The 18644-nt window shown below is 38.7% G+C and overlaps 1 pseudogene; it reads right to left on the bottom strand.

Moving 5' to 3' along the window:
* Positions 1-18423, bottom strand: part of LOC122471987 — a 44281-nt pseudogene extending 25858 nt beyond the window's left edge.
* Between the last annotated feature and the right edge of the window lie 221 nt (positions 18424-18644).

Raw genomic sequence — 18644 nt, 5'->3', positions numbered from 1 at the left:
GGAATGTAGGTCAAAATTTTATTTTTTTAACGTTTATTCATTTGAAAGACAGACCATGAGTGGGGGAGGGGCAGAGAGAGAGGGAGACACAGAATCTGAAGCAGACTCCAGGCTCTGAGCTGTCAGCACAGAGCCCGATGTGGGGCTCGAACTCATGAACCATGAGATCATGACCTGAGACGAAGTTGGACGCTTAACTGATTGAGCCACTCTGCGCCCCACAAAGTTTTAAATAAAGACATGTTCTCTAGGTTAGCTTTATGTAAGTAATTCACTCTAAAAAATGGGAGGGGAAAAATAAGGAAACTAGAAAACAAACCCAAGAGTTCCATCATCTAATCAATAGGGGTTTCCAAACAATAGAAAAAATGAAAGAAATGGTTCAGGAAAATTTCTCAGAAATGAAGAGCAACAGTCTTCAAAATGAAAGGCCAATACAATGCACTGTGAAGTACACCATCCTTGGACACATGTGGCAAGTTGCATTTAAATATAAATTTATTAAAAATCAATAAAATCAGAAATGCAGATCCCCAGCTACACTCCCCACATTTCAAGAGCACCATACCCTTATGTGGCTGGAGGCAACTATACTGAACAACATAGATACAGAAAATTTGCATCATTACAGAAAGGTTTCTTGGACAGCTCTGCCTAGAATAATGGATGAAAGAAGATCTATGATCAAGATTCTCACTTTTCCCCACCAACAGGACACATTTGGACCTGATCCAGAGTGGTACCTAGGAAATGTTTGTGGATCTAAACAAAGGCCAGGACAAGAACCTTCCTGCTGACCTTCTAGGCATATTTGAAGTTCAGATGAACCTCTGGATAGCAGGTGTTGGGAAATCCCCAAATGACAAAACAATGAGAGGTACTGGTGGAGTCCATGTGCTGTTTCCAATATGTGTTTCTGAGACAGCCACAAGATAGTTTACTGAAGGCCTACTGTGTGCTCAGCAGTGTGTAGGCGCTGAGAATACAGCAGTTGAGCCAACGTTATCCTCAAAGCCATCCCTGCCCTTTGTGGGCCTGTGGGCTCCATCTTATCAGTGGGACTAATGAGCTTGTTCTGAAGCAGCACAGCATAGTGAATAAGGCCACAGGTCGGAGGTCTCCACATTCTCTACTCTCTCACCTTGAGGAAGTCCTTAACCTCCCTGTTCCTCAGTTTCCTCTTAGAGCTATTAGAAGGATTAATGAGAAATCTGTAAAATTAAAGCCTTGGACACCAACAGTGACACTCTTTCCAGCTCTCTGATTCTTCCATTTCATCTTTGTTAATCAATCAGCTGTGTTATGGTTCCAAATGCAGACATGAGAGACAGTGCTTTATAAAATGTATAGATGCTCCAAGAAAATGTGACTTTTCAACTTTTCACAGATGACATCATCATTCCCATGAGACCCTTCCTGGGATGAGAATGGGGAGGGAAATTTTCTTGTCACCATAAAACAACTTCTTGGTCTTACTTGGGTAATGTGCTTTTCTGATGTCAGTCTTTTTCATCATACCCTTCATAACCCGTTGCTCCTCCCAGAATGAGCTCAGAATATTTGGCAGTGTGACTTCTGAACTGAAAAAGTGGGCCTCAGACCCCCTCTCTGCCAGGGGCCTTACGGGTGACACCTGCTCCCTGCCCTGGTTCTACAGAGGGTCCTTGATGGTCTGTGGTAGTGTCCATGCTTTTATCAGGACTGGGAGTTGCCCCTGATGACCTGGGTCCTTCTCACCGGCACCCAAGATCCAGTTCCACCCTCCACCCAGTGTTGATGAGTGCAGGTCCTCTAGCCCTCCTGTGACAGGTATGTGCAGGTCCATGGAGTCTCTCCATTGATCCTGGTACAGGCTGAATTGTGTCCCCTCCAAATCTGCATGCTGATGTCCTAACTGCAAGCAATTCAAAACATGACCACAGTTGGAGATGTTGCTTTTAAGAAGGAAAAGAATGTTAGATGAAGTCACTAGCATGGGCCCTAATCCAACATGACTGGTGACCTTCTAAGAAGAGGAGATCAGGACACAGACATGCACAGAGGGAGTACACAATGGAGTACTACATGACAATGAGAAAGAACGAAATATGGCCCTTTGTAGCAACGTGGATGGAACTGGAGAGTGTGATGCTAAGTGAAATAAGCCATACAGAGAAAGACAGATACCATATGTTTTCACTCTTATTTGGATCCTGAGAAACTTAACAGAAACCCATGGAGGAGGGGAAGGAAAAAAAAAAGAGGTTAGAGTGGGAGAGAGCCAAAACATAAGAGACTCTTAAAAACTGAGAACAAACTGAGGGTTGATGGGGGGTGGGAGGGAGGGGAGGGTGGGTGATGGGTATTGAGGAGGGCACCTTTTGGGATGAGCACTGGGTGTTGTATGGAAACCAATTTGACAATAAATTTCATATATTGAAAAAAAACAAAACAACAACAACAACAACAACAAAAACCAGCTACTGGGGTGCCTGGGTGGCTCAGTCAGTTAAAGGGCTGACTCTTGATTTCAGTTCAGGTCATAATCTCAGGGTCCTCAGGCTTCCCCACCCCGAGTGTGGAGCCTACTCTCTTCCTTTCCCTTCACCTGTCCCCCACTCGCACTCTCTCTCTCTCTCAAAACAAAACAAAACAAAACTTTCAGCTACAAATCTAGGAGAGCAAGATGTTTCCCTGACAGGAATGCAGCCATTGTGTCCCACTGCTTCTTGGTTCTTGCTCCCTCTGATTCTCAGCTTCTCTGGCTTTTGAACACAGCTTCCTGGCCAAAGAATTGTCCTCTCCCTCTCCTCTCATTCCTGCTTGTTCAGGATAAAGTCTCTGATGCCAGTCCTTTTTAAATCAGCCTTATTTTAATGTTTGGCCACATAGACCAATCCTCTGACCTCTGCACAGTCCACGGGGAGCTACTGTGACAGCATCTTCCAATGTCTCACCCTCCCCAAACTGCACAATCTTCAGTGACATTCTGGGGTACCCAGCCCGTCTCCCTATTGTACACACATCCTTGTGTGAGCCACCAGGCTTCATGAAGGCAGAGCTGACTTAGCCAGCTTATAACCTCAGTGCCCAGAGAAGACTCCTGCTCACTCCAGACAATGACAAGCTCAATTTTAACAGAACTTATACTCCACCAGGTAGGTGGCTGATGGTACCTTCCACTGAAGAATGTGTAAAATAAGAGGCTTGGAATTGAAGGGATTCTTTGCAGCTTAATATCTGGGAAATTTACTATGAGGAAAATGATGTTACACAGTGATTTTTACCCTTTGACAAATAGTTGAAGGGAAGTGGTAGTTTTTCTCTCACCAAATTTTATGCAGTGACACACTAATTGCCATGCTTATTATTTAATTTTAAACATTCTTTCTCTTGGCAATTGCAGCAACTTTTGATGGAACTGGAGGGTATTATGCTAAATGAAATAAGTCAGACAGAGAAAGACAGATACCATATGCTTTCACTTATTGTGGATCTTGAGAAACTTAACAGAAGACCATGGGGGAGGGGGAGGGGGAAAAGTTACAGACAGGGAAGGAGGGAAACCATAAGAGACTCTTAAGGAATGAGAACAAACTGAGGGTTGATGGGGGATGGGGGAGAGGGGAAAGTCGGTGATGGGCATGGAGGAGGGCACCTGTTGGGATGAGCACTGGGTGTTGTATGGAAACCAATTTGACAATAAATTGTATTTAAAAAAAATAAAAATTCTTTCTCTGACTCATTTTCTTATCTCCTTCCTTAATCTCCACCTTTTTCATTCTCTCTAAAATGTTAGAACTCTCCTGTTCTAAACCCTACAGTTCTCTACCTACCATAAAACATACATAGAAGTGCACATGTGAGATGTACACAACTCAATAAAAGATCAAGAGCTAACACCCGCGTGTAACCACTACTGGATTTACCTTTTGTTTATCTTTGAGGCGACTTTCCTTCATCTTTTTTACAGATTTTGTGAAAAAATCAGTAACCCTTAGCCAGATATTTAATAGTTCAAATATTGGGGTAAGGAATGGGAAGAATACTCTAAGGAAAAAGAACAATGGAAAGCACTGTGAAAATGCAAAATTTACCTGGAATAATTATAACTTTCCCTTCCAATCAGAAGAGTAAAAGACACCAGGAGTCATTGAAACCAGGAGTCATTCCCTCTATGACCTCAAGCCAATCGCTGAGCCAGGACAAATCACACATAGGAGCCACCACTACAGCAGTGAGATCAGTGCCCTCTTCCTTATCTCTGGGTAACTAGAGGAACAGGATGACATTCTTGGATCTGTTAGATTTTTATTTTTGGACCAGAGTCTCTGGACAAACAAACTATAATATGATACTTTAACTAATCATGCTTTTTAAGCAAGTGTTGTCATGTTGCAAATAATACATAGCATTCAGTTCAATCACAATGGAATAAAATTATAAATTGAGAATGAAAACAACATTGGTAAACCCACAAATATGTGGATCTTAAACATTACACTACTATATAGCCAGTGGGTCATAGAAGAAATCAAAAGGGCACTAAGGAATTACTTGGAGATTACAAAAATGAAGACATGATATACCAAAACTCATGTGATGTAGCAATAGCAGTGACCAGGAAGAAGTTTACTGTTATATATGACTACATTTAAAAACAACCGATATCTCAGGGTGCCAGACTGGCTCAGTTGGTAGAGCTTGCAACACTTGATCTCAGGGCTGTGAGTTTGAACCCCACGTTGGGTATAGTGATTACTTAAAAATAAAAAAATGCAAAAAAAAAAAAGGAACCAAGATCTCAAATCAATGATTCAACTTTCTATCATAAACATGCCCCCAAAACAAGAGCAAACTAAACCCAAAGCAAGTAGAATAAAGCACTTAATAGAGACAAGAGCAGAAACTTATGAAATGGAGAATAAAAAAACAATAGAAAAATCAATGAAACCAAAGCTCATTATTTCAAAGACATTTAGCTAGACAGGTGAGCAAAAAGGAGAGAAGATTCAAATGACTATCATCATAAATGAGAGGAGAGATTACTGCAGAAATTACAAAAATAAAAAGGACTAAAAAGGAATACCATGAACAACCGTATGCCAATAATTAGATGACTCAGATGAAATGAAAAAAAATTCTAGAAAAACACAAACTAGAAAGTGACAAAAAAAAAAAAAACAGGCAACCTGAAAGAAAAATAAAAAGATTGAACTGGTAGTGAATAAACGATGCACAAAATGAATCTCAGCTCCAGGTGAGTTCTAGCAAATATTTAAAGTAGAATCAACACCAATTTTGCACAAATTCTTCAAAAAACAGAAGAGGTAGGAACACTTCCAAACTCATTCTATGAGGCCAGTATTACTCTGATACTAAAACCAGAGAAAGATATCACAGAGCAAGAAAACTACAAACCAGCATATCTTATGACATGGATGCACATATCCTCATCGAAATATTAGCAATCTGAACCCAGCAACATACCAAAAGAAGGATACACCATAACTAAGAGGTTATGCAAGGTTCAATAATACAGTATAACAACAAACATTAAAAAATTTTTTTAAGTGTTTATTTATTTCTGAGAGAGAGAGAGACAGACAGAGACAGAGACAGAGAGACAGAGCACAAGCAGGGGAGGGACAGAGAGAGAGGGAGACACAGAATCCGAAGCAGGCTCCAGGCTCTGAGCTGTCAGCACAGAGCCCAATGCAGGGCTCGAACTCCCCAACTGTGAGATCATGACCTGAGCCAAAGTTGGACACTTAACTGACTGAGCCACCTAGGTGCCCCACAAAACATTTTATAAAAACTACACGGTCATCTCAATACATGCAGAAAAAGAATTTGACAAAAATGCAACACCAGTTAGCAATAAAAACACTCAACAAACTAGAAATAGTAAAGGAATATCCTTAACCTGATAAAGGGCACCTATGAAAAGCTCATAGCTAACACCATACTTAACAGATATAGTTGGGACACTTTCCCCTAATATTAAACAAAATAAAGATGTTTCTATTGCCTCTTCTATTCAGCACTGTACTAGAAGTTCTAGCCAGGAAAGATAGGCAAAACAAACAACAAATGAACAGAAACAAAACTGTTCATAGAGGAAATAAAGAAGTAAAAGCATCTTTATTATTAGATAACATGATGTTGTTGGGGCACCCAGATGGCTCAGTCGGTTAAGCGTCTGACTTGTGATTTCAGCTCAGGTCATGATCTCACAGTTTGTGGGTTTGAGCCCCACGTCAGGCTCTGAGCTGACAACATGGAAACTGCTTGCAATTATTTCTCTCCTTTGTCTCTGCCCCTCCCCATGCTCATACTCTCACCCTCTCTCTCAAAGGAAGTAAATAAACATTTAAAAAAGATAAAATGATGTTGTTACATCCACATTGTTGCAAAAAGCAGGATTTCATTCTTTTTGATCACTGAATAATATTCGTGTGTGTGTGTGTGTGTGTGTGTGTGTGTGTGTGTGTGTGTACTACCTCCTCTTTATCCATTCATCAGTTCATGGGCATTTGGGCTCTTTCCATGATTCCATGATTTGGCTATTGTTGATAGCATTGCTATAAACATTGGGTTGCCTGTACCCCTGTGTCAGCATTTTTGTATTCTTTGGATAAATACCTAGTAGTGCAAATGCTGGGTCAGAAGGTAGTTCTATTTTTAACTTTTTGAGGAACCTCCATACTGTTCTCCAGAGTGGCTGTACCAGTTTTCATTCCCAACAGTGCAAGAGGGTTCCCCTTTTTCCACATCTTTGCCAACACCTGTTGTTTCCTGAGGTGTTAATTTTAGCCATTCTGACAGATGTGAGATGATATCTCATTGTGGTTTGGATTTGTATCTTCCTGATAATGAGTGATGTTAAGCATCTTTTCATGTGTCTGTTAGCCATTTGGATGTCTTCCTTGGAAAAGTGTCTATTCATGTCTTCTGATCATTTCTTCACTGGATTATTTGCCTTTGGGGTGTTGAGTCTGAAAAGTTCTTCATAGATTTTGGATACTAACCCATTTATCCAGTATGTCATTTACAAATATTTTCTCCTATTCCATTGGTTGCCTTTTAGTTTTGTTGATTGTTTCCTTCACAGTGCAGAAGCTTTTTATCTTGATGAAGTCCCAATAGTTCATTTTTGCTTTCGTTTCCTTTGCTTTCAGAGACATGTCTAATGAGAAGTTGCCATGGCTGAGGTCAAAGAGGTTGCTGCTGGTTTTCTCCTCCAGGATCTTGATGGTTTCCTGTCTTACATTTAAGTCTTCATCCATTTTGAATTTATTTTTGTGTATAGTGTAAGAAAATGGTCCAAATTCATTCTTCTGCATATCACTGGAGTGTATTAGGCTAAGTGAAATAAGTCAGTCAGAGAAAGACAAATATATGATTTCACTCCTAGGTGGAATTTAAGAAACACAACAGATGAACATAGGGGAAGGGAAGGAAAAATAAGATAAAAGCAGAGAGGGAGGCAAACCATAAGAGACTTTTAAAATCAGAGAACAAACTGGGGTTTTCTGGACGGGGGGTGGGGGGGTGGTGGTGACATGGGTCTAATGGGTGATTAGCTTTAGGAGGGCCTTTGTTGGGATAAGCACTGGGTGTTATATGTAAGTCATGGGTCACTAGATTCTACTCCTGAAACCAATACTACACTATATGTTAACTAACTTGAATTTAAATTAAAAAGACATAACATGATGTCATACATAGAAAATCTGAAAGAATGCATTAAAATCTATTGGAATTAATACACCGGTTTAGGGATGTCTGGGTGGCTCAGTCAGTTAAGTTTCCGACCCTTGGTTTTGGCTCAGGTCATGACCTCATGGTCCATGAGTTCAAGCCCTGCATCAGGCTCTGCGCTGACAGCGTGGAGCCTCCTTGGGATTTCTCTCTCCCTCTCTCTTTCCCTCTCCTCAACTCATGCTGTCCCTGTCTCTCTCAAAATAAACAAACAAATCAATCAATCAATAAATTAAAAAAATACACCGGTTTAGCAGGTTTCAGGATACCAGATCAATATACAAAATCTATATATTTCTATACATTGCAAAAAAAATCCAAAAATGAAATTAGGAATATTACTCCATTTACAATAACATCAAGAAGAGCAAAATACTTAGGGATAGGTTTAACAAAAGAAGTGCAAAACTTATACTCTGAAAACCACAAATATTGCTGAAATAAAGAAGATTTAAGTGGAAAAAGATCCAAAGATCATGGATTAGAACTTAATAGTGTCAAGATGGCAATACTCCTCAAGTTGATTTACAGATGAATGCATTCCATATCAGAATCCTAGCTGTCTTCTTTGTAAAAAAAAAAATGACATACTGAATTTAAAATTCCTATGGAATTGTAGGGGACCCAGAACAGTTGAAACAATCTTGAAAAAAAAAGAATAAAGTTGTAGAATTCAGGCTTCCAATTTCAAAACTTATCATGAACGCTAATGCTCAAGGCAATGTGGTACAGGCATAAGCACAGACATAAAGGTCAATGGAATTGAATTTAGAGTCCAAAATTATACCCATGTGTTTATGGTCAATTGATTTTGACAAGGTTTCCAAGACCACTCAGTAGAGAAAAATTGTCTTTCAATAAATGGTGCTGGGACAATAAAAAAAAAAAAGAAGTCGGACTCTCACCTCATACCACATATAAAAGGAAATTCAAAATGGATCAAAAATCTAAACCTAAAAGCAAAAACTTTATAACCCTTAGAAGAAAACCAAGGGATATACCTTCATGATCTGAGCTTTCGCAGTAAATTCTAAGATATGACACCAAAAACACAGAAATAAAAGGAAAAATACATAAACTTTACATCATCAAAATTAAACATTTTGTGCTACAGAAAAATACTGTGAAGAAAGTGAAAAGACAACTACAGTTTGAGAGATAAATTTGCAAATCATATATTTGATAAGGGACTTTTATTTAGAAGATACAGAGAATTCTTACAACTCAAAAACAAAAGATGAACAACTGAGCTATAAATGGGCAAAAATTTGAATACACATTTATCTAAAGAAGTTACAAAATAGCCAACAAGCATATAAAAAGTTACTCAACCTCACTAGCCATTAGAGAAGTGCAAAACAAAACCACAATAAGATACCCTTTCACACCCACTAAGGTGACCATCATCAAAACAGTAGACAAGTGTAAACCACATGTTGGCAAGGATGGCCAGAAACTGGAACCTTCATACCTTCTGGTGGGAATGTAAATGGTGTAGCTATTGTGGAAAACAGCTTGGCAGTTTCTTATTAAGTTAAACACACTTATTTTACCTTAGCATATAGCAAGTTACTACATACCTTAGCAATTCCACCCCTGAGTAATTAAAAAAAGGTTCAAAACAGGTATTTAAACAAAAACTTACATGAATGTTTACAGCAGCACTATTCACAATACCCAAGAGTTGTAAACATCCCAAATGTCCATCAAGTGATGGAAGGATAAACAAAATACAGTATGCCCATACAATGGAATCTTATTCTGCCATAAAAAGAAAGAAAGTGGGACTCCTGGTAGCTCAGTCAGTTAAACATCTGACTCTTGATTTCAGCTTAGGTCATGAACCCAGGGACGCAGGATCGAGCCCTGAGTCAGGATCTGTGCTTCCTCCTTAAAATTCTCTCCCTTCCTCTCTCCTCTCCCCCATGCATGCGTTCTCTCCCTCTCTCAAAAATAAAATTAAACCTTGAAAACATTATGCTAATAAAAGAAGCCAGCCAGAAGATCACATATTATATAACTCTCTGTATGAAGTGTCCAGAAGAGGCAAATCTATTAAAACAGAAAGTAGGTTAGTGGTCTCTTAGGGTTAAGAATTGTGGGATGTGATACTAAAATACTACAGGATCTCTGAGTGGATGATATTCTAACCATGGACTGCAGTAAAATTTGCACAAATCTTTGAAAGCACCTAAACCATTTTTCAGTTGATTGACTTATAATAAACATAATGATACTGTATAAGTTGAGGTATACTGCATAATTACTTGACATACATATATAAAGAGATGGTTACCACAGTAAGGTTAGTAACATCCATTTTCTCATATAGTTACAAAAAATTTTTTTTCTGTTATGATGAGAACTTCCAGAACCTACTTTCTTAGCAATTTACAAATACTGCATACATATTTGTATGCATACAGCCTATTTGTAAACCATACAGCAGTGTTAGCTACAGTCATTATGTAGTATATTATCAGCCCAGTACTTATCTACCTTGTAAGTGAAAGTTTATACCTTTGATCATCTTCATTCAATTCCTACCCCCTCACCCCTACCTCTGGTAACCACAAATCTGATCTCCTTCACTGGTTCTTGGTTGTTGTTGTTATATATATATATGTATACACATATATATATGTATATATGTATATATACACACACATATATGTTATATATATGTATATATATGTATACACATATATATGTATATACGTATATATATGTATATATACATATGTATATACGTATATATATGTATATATACATGTATACATACATGTATATATGTATATATATGTGTATACATATATATACGTGTATACATATATATGTATACATATATATGTATACTATATATACATATATACATGTATATATACATGTATATATACATATATATACGTATATATGTATATACGTATGTATATATATGTGTATACATATATATACGTGTATACATATATATGTATACATATATATGTATACTATATATACATATATACATGTATATATATATGTATACATATGTATGTATATATATGTGTATATATGTATACATATATATACATACACATATATACACATATATACATACATATATACATATACATATATATATACATATATATACACACACACACTTAATTGAACTCATTCAGTATTTGTCTTTCTCTAGCTGACTCTTTTCACTTACAGTAATGCCCTCATATACATATATATATACATATATAGTATGTATATATATGCCCTCATATACATATATATACATATATATATATGTATGTATATATATGCCCTTATATACATATACATATACACACACACACACACATATATATACACACACACATATACATACACACACACACACATTTAATTGAGCTCATTCAGTATTTGTCTTTCTCTAGCTCTTTTCACTTACAGTAATGCCCTCAGGATCCATCCATGTTGTCTATAAACAAGATTTCCTTCCATTTCTGTGGCTCAATAAGATTCCATTGAATATACATACCATATTTTCTTTATTCATTCCATGGTCAATGAACAATGAGGCCATAAAAATTGAATTGTACACTTTGAAGGGGGACTTATAAGTTATGTGAAGTCGTATTTCAATAAAATTGTAAAAAGGTAGGAAGGGAAGAGGTGATGGAGGAAGGAATGAAGGGAAGAAAAAGTAAGAGAGGGGAAAGAGAAAAAAACAATAGTGTATATACTTAAGGATAATAAAAATGGATCAAGGAATTCAAATTTTAAGAGCTTCTTGGCATTTTCCACAAAGAGATCTTGTGGGTTGTTGAGGTAATCAATATTCACTCCAAACGATGTGCTAGTAATCACACCCATGCTGTAGGCTCCCAAAATACTGAGTAGAGATGAAAGACATGGGTATGTAAAATCAGCACCTCTTTATTATTCTCATCCAACACATGCAGCAAGAAGTACATGTATATTCTGATGTCCAGAGAAGAGCCACACTTTCAGAACCACCTGCTGGATCATCTGAAGAGTCTATATACAATCACTCTCACTCATGAAGTGCTCATGAAGTATCAGTGATGCAATTGGTCCTGTGCTAAGGGTGATGGTGACACTGGCAAGTTAGACACCTCTGAGCTCCATGAGCTCAGTCATGGAGGGATAGAGACCTAAAGTCAGACAAATTACAGTAGTGTGTTTTGAGCACGGACAATAGAAGCCAGATAAGCACTGTGTCTGGGCAGAGTAAATGGTGGAATAATTAACCCTTCCTAGAGGAGTCAAGAAAGGTGAAACTGATCTGGAGCCTCTCTTACTACACTATCTATGCTCAGAGCTGATTCCTCTTCAGCACTTTACAGAAGAGCAACACCACATTCTGTGCTGCCAGGAATGTTATCCCTTCTTCTCTACCCCTCTGCTAAGGCTCCTGAAAGACCCTCTCTTCCTCAACTCTAGCAATCTGAACTTGCCCTAAGGACACACTCATATTTGGAAAATGTAAGAACTTGTTGAAAAATACATATTAAATCACTCCAAAATTGATCTATAGGTTGCCATAGCTAAGTGATCACATGCCACTAGTTTCTCCGTAGGACAATATCAATTTATATCCTCTCATCCTACATAATTAAAAAATATCCCAATTTAGGCTATATATATATAGAGCCTTAATTGTATTTTTGTCTTCCAGAATATCCAAGGTGACAATCAAGCAGATAAATTAATCCTGCTTCATGTACACAAAAGAAGACCCTCTCTCTCCTGACTGCCCTGCCTTTTGAGGGGTGCTACCTCTTCTTGGGTGGCCCACTGGACTTGTAGCACCACATGCCTACTTCTGTTTGTTCGCTGGACTAACTCAACAGTGGGAGTTTGGTTCTGTGTCAGCAGCTGGAAAGTGTCATGACAGAGCCAGAAGCCCAGCAGGTGCAGCTCTACTTACTCTTTCAAGGTGACGGGCTTGCCTTTCTCTGCCTCCTTCCTCAGGTTCCTCACCAACACATCTCCATACTCGCCAATGATGGGGAACATCTACACACAAACACAACACCGCTTGATTTAAATCCAAGAATCAAGACCTAAAATTACACAGCTTTCATAAGCATGAAGCAGTAGGGACATCTAATAACAAATATTACATGTCTCTTCCAGGACATGAAGCTAAAAGACCATTTTTGGGAAACCCAAATTTAGCAGACTGAGATAGTCCTTAGAGATGGACTATGATCTTAGTTTCTATCTGTTCCCAGGTGAATTCTTTAACTTCCTAAATGACAGTTCTTTTCTTACCTCCTTGAGCTATCCACTGCTGAAGGCTGGAGACAGCACTGTTCGTATTCTCTTCCATTGTTCATCCTCAGACATACTAATGGCATTTTTCATAAGTCCCAATGGACCAAAAGACTAGAGTCAAAGCAAAACACATTTTGTCCTACATAAGTTTTGGGTATCTCCGCACATTAGAAAATGTGTTAAATAGGCATAAATTACTCACCAAATATTTAGCGACTCTCTACTTAGCAGCAAGCCTAATGTCAGATACTCAATAGATATTTATCTCAAATGCCTAGTTTCCTGTGAAGCTGAAGGACACATCCAGCCACCTGATGTGCTCTCCACCCTTTATATTCCAATCTCCTTTTTAACTAAATATGGTACGGGAAAATTTGGCAGGGAAACTACCCCTCCAGGGGAATACACAGGATTAACACCTAGTTCATTCTCCTAATCTATGCAGAATAGAATTGGATTGGTAGAAGATAGACGGAAAGCCCTGGCAAGCTGCATGTTGCCTCAGACCTGTTCTGTCTTACATATATCTACAGCAAGAGAAAAATCACAAACAGATGTCTTCATAGGGTCATTTAAAAAAATAGTAGTTACCACTAAAAAGATTAGGAATCTATTTGCCATTTCTGAGGAAATGATGCAGTTACATGGAAATCTTTTCCCCTGAACTTTCCCCAAAAGGTCAGAAGGAAAAAGAGAGAGAATTCTGTTTCTAAGTTTGGGACTGGCCTATCAAGCCAACGAGCTTGAATCTTTCTTTCATCTTCCAAAACTGTATTTTGTTTATACAGATATCTCTAACACCCATTCATATTAAAAACTCACAAACTAGGAACAGAGGACACCATCCTCAATAATAATGAGCATTGAAAAACTCTACACCTAACCTCATGTCAATGATGAATGGCTGGAGAGATCATGGAAGATGGCAGCGTAGGAGGACGCTGGGCTCACCTCGCCCTGCTGATCACTTAGATTCCACCCACATCTGCCTAAATAACCCAGAAAACCACCAGAAGACTAGCAGAACAGACTCTCTGGTGCCAAGTGTAGATGAGAGGCTCACAGAAGAGAGTAGGAAGGGCGGAGAGGCGGTGTGTGCTACACGGACTGGTGGGAGGGAGCCCGTGCTGTGGTGGGTAGCCTGCCCAGCAACAAAGAGCCCCCGAAGTCTGGCTTGCAAAAACAGAGGGGCCAGACTCTGTGAGTTCTGACAGCCAGTGGGACTTAACATCTGGAATGCCAAAAGTCAACAGCTCTGCCCTCAGAGAGTGGGGATGGTGAGAGGACGCCAGGAGGGAGAATTGTTGAGCCCCGAAGACAGAGCTCAGCTTGGCAGGGGAACAACGGCACTGGCAAGCGCCATTTCCCTCTCCCATTCCCCAGTCAAAATTCCAAAGGAACTAGTTCCCATCACTGAACTTGCTTGCACCACACAAATGCCCAATGTTGTGCTTCTGTGGATCCATCCCTCTGATGGGCCTGCCTCCCTCTTGGTGCTGCAGGGCCCCTCCTGCAGGGATTACCAATGGCAAAGCAAGCTAAGCCTGCCCCTCCCGCCACTGTGCATCTTGCAGATCCACCCCAGCTAACACGCCCTTGGCAGGATCCCATGAAGCAGCACCACAAGCCTGGCAGTGTGCAAGCAGCCTAGACAGGGGCCACACCACTCTATAGTGAGTCCTGCCACTGGGAGAGGGGAAGATAAGGTACACACCAGTCTGACTGTGGCCCCAGTGGTGGGTTGGGGGCAGACATCGGGTCTGACTGTGGCCCCGCCCACCAACACAAGTTACTCCAGACAGCACAGGGGAAGTGCCCTGCAGTTTGGAGCTACCACAGGGATTACCCAAAATGATGAAACGGAAGAATTCCCCCCAAAAGGAACTCCAGGAAGTAGCGACAGCTAATGAATTGATCAAAAACAATTTAAGCAACATAATAGAACAACAATTTAGAATAATAGTCATAAAATTAATCACTGGGCTTGAAAAAAGCACAGAGGACAGCAGAGAATCTATTGCTACAGAGATCAAGGGACTATGCTATATCAATAAGATTTGTTTGTCTTAAATCTGGTTATTTTTAAAATTTATTTATTTATTTTGAGAGAGAAATAGTATACATGTGAGTGAGGGTGGGACAGAGAGAGAGGGAGACAGAGAATTCCAAGCAGGCTCTGTACTGTTAGCATGGAGTCCAATGTGGGGCTCTGTCTCATAAACTGTGAGATCTTGACCTGAGCTGAAATCAAGAGTCAGACACTTAACCGACTGAGCCACCCGGGCGCCCTTCTAAGATGTTTTATGTAAGCTTCCTGGTAACTACAAAGCAAAAACCTGGAGTAGATACAGAAAAAATAAAGAGAAAAAATTCAAAGCATACCACTATAAAAAAAATACCATGAAATCACAGAGGAAGACAGGAAGAAAGAATAATTATCTATGAAACACCTGAATTACTGAAATGACAATAGTAAATCCTAACCTATTAAAACTTACTTTAAATGTAAATGGAGTGATGAATGGACAAAGAAAATGGAATATTACTAAGCCTTAAAAAGGAAGGAAATCTTGCCATTTCCAACAGCATGGACGGACCTGGACAACATGGACAAGATGACAAGAGAACTAAGCCAGACACAGAAGGACAGGTATAGCATGATCTCACTTATAAGTGGAATCTAGAAAAATAAAGTCAAGCTCAATAACAGAAGGTAGAATGGTAGTTATCAGAGGCTGGGGAGGAGGGTAAAGGGCAGATTTTAATCAAATGGCACAAACTTTCAGTTAAAAGATGAATACGTTCTGGAGACCAAATATACTGCACGGTGATCATAATTATTACTGCTGTACTATATACTTGAAATTGGCTTAAAAAGTAGTTCTTACATGTTCTTACCACACACACACACACACACACACACACACACACACACAGCAACTCTGGATGGTGACAGATACGTTAATTTATTTGCCATAATCACTTCAAAAATATATATATATATAAAGTAAAATACCACACTTAAATATGTACAGTTTTCATTGTAAAAATATATATATCTAAATTTTTAAATGGTGAAAGACTGAATATTTCCTCCTAACATCAGGAACAAGGCAAAAATGTTCACTCTCACCACTCTTATTTAACATTGTAGTAGAAATCCTAGCTAGTGCAATAAAACAAAACAAAGAAATAAAAGACATACAGGCTGGAAAGATAAAAATAGGAATGTCCCTGTTTCAGGTGATGTATCATCAATGTAGAAAAACTTGGGGCACCAGGATATCTCAGTTGGTTAAGTGTCCGACTTCAGCTCAGGTCATGATCTTGTAGTTCATGAGTTCAAATCCCACATCGGGCTCTGTGCTGGCAGCTCAGAGCCTGGAGCCTGCTTCAGATTCTGTGTCTCCTGTCTCTGCCCCTCCCTTGCTTGTGCTCTCTGTGTGTGTCTCTCTTTCTCTCAAGAATAAATAAATGTCAAAAAAATTTTTTAAAGAAAATCTTGAGGAATATAAAAAAGAACACTTCTGCATCTAATAAATGGGCCAAGCTAGGTTGTAGGAAACAAGATCAACACCCAAAAATCAACCACATTTCTATACAATTATAGGAATATGTCAAAACACATTAAAAATACAAAATAATTATAATCACTCAAAGAAGATGAAATACTTTAGATGTATATTTAACAAAACATGTATATTTTTCTTGTGCTGAGAGCTACACATTGGTGAAAAGTATCAAAGAATACCTAAATAAACACATACTTCATTCATGCATTGAGAGATATGATTTCGTAAAGATACAGATTTTCTACAAATTGATCTATAGGTTTAAATTAATTCTTATCAAAATCTCAGAAAATTTTTTGTAAACATAGATAAGCTGATTCTAAATTTGTATGGAAAGGCAAAGGAGTTAGAATCCCTAAAGTAGTTCTAAAAAAATTATAAACCTGGGGCACCTGAGTGGCTCAGTCAGTTAAGCGTCGGACTTCAGCTCAGGTCATGATCTCAAGGTTTGTGAGTTCGAGCCCCGCATCGGGCTCTGTGCTGACCACTCACAGCCTGGAGCCTGTTTCGGATTCTGTGTCTCCCTCTGTCTGTGCCCACCCCCCCCTCTGCTTGCACTATTTCTCACTCTATCTCAAAAATAAATAAACATTTATAATAATAATAATAATAATAATAATTAATAATAATAATAAAACTTAGGGTGCCTGACTGGGTTCAGTCAGTGGAGTATGCATCTCTTGATCTCAAGGTTGTGAGTCTGAGCCCCATGGTGGATGTAGAAATTACTTAAAAATGCAATCCTTAAAAAATAAATAAATAAGATGGGAGGAATCACTGGACATGATGTCCAGGAGTACTATATGGCTACAATAATCAAGATAGCCTGACACGAGTGGAGGGATAGTTACAGAGATCAATGAACAGAACAGAGAATGAGAAATAGACACACACACACACAGGCCAAACTGATTTTTGATGATTTAATGATAATCAATGCAAAAACAATTAAATGGAGGAACTACAGTCTTTTCTCAAGTGGTGCTGGAGCAAACAGATATCTATAAGTCAAAAACAAACAAAACCAAAAAGAAAGAGCTTTGACCTGAACTTTACATCTTACAATTAACACCAAAAAATCAAACCAAAATGGGTAATAGAATTATATGTAAAACATAAAATTATGTAAGATTTACATTGTATATGTAAAACATAAAACTACATAAAACTATACATGTAAATGTAAAACATAAAATTAAATACTTGGAGAAAATCCTTGGGACTTAGGACTAGGTGAAGAGTTTTCAAACCTGATGCCAAAGTCATAACCCATAAAAGGAAAAAAGGATACATTGGCTTTATCAAAATAAAAACATGTTTGCTCTGCTGATGACCGTGATACAACGAATAGACAAGCTACACACTGTGCCTACAAAAGAATAGCAAGAGGGAGACTTTTGGTGATGGAACAGTTCTGTAACGTGATTGTGGTGGTGGATACACTAATCTACATGTAAGATAAATGTTCAGACAGCAACACACACACACACACACACACACACACACACAAATGGGTAAACAAAACTGCTGAAATGTGAATAAGTTCTGTAGCTAGAACCAATGGCAATAAGTGCTTGCAAACTGTACTGTAGTTCTCCAGGACGTTCCTTGGGGGAAATAGTTTGAAGGCTACATGACATAGGATTTCCTGTGACAACTTCCAGTGAATCTATAATTATTTCAAAATGAAAATTTTGCAAATAAATAAGTGCTTTAAAAATAAACTGCTACCTACCCGCCAGTTTGTGAAGACAGAATAACCTTCTTTCACTAGTACTGTTTCGATCATGTCCGGATCTGTGATAGCCAATATCAGCTGTCGCCCATCATAAAACCTGTGGCAGAAAAAGACTGATTACTTAATATGCCAGGTTCTATAGCTGCAGCCCCGCCTGGAAGTCCAGACTTTTATCCTGATGTTACATAATCCAAACTCTGACATCATGATTCAAAATAACATTAGAACATTTGTTAACTCTAGGGAATGTGTCTCTGGGTATTTCCCCTACCGTTCTCCATAATTCTTTGTACGTTTAGAATATTTCAAAT

Source organism: Prionailurus bengalensis, chromosome E3 (genome assembly GCF_016509475.1).
Source record: "Prionailurus bengalensis isolate Pbe53 chromosome E3, Fcat_Pben_1.1_paternal_pri, whole genome shotgun sequence".
Lineage (NCBI taxonomy): Eukaryota > Metazoa > Chordata > Mammalia > Carnivora > Felidae > Prionailurus > Prionailurus bengalensis.
This window is presented reverse-complemented; position numbering and strand designations above follow the sequence as displayed.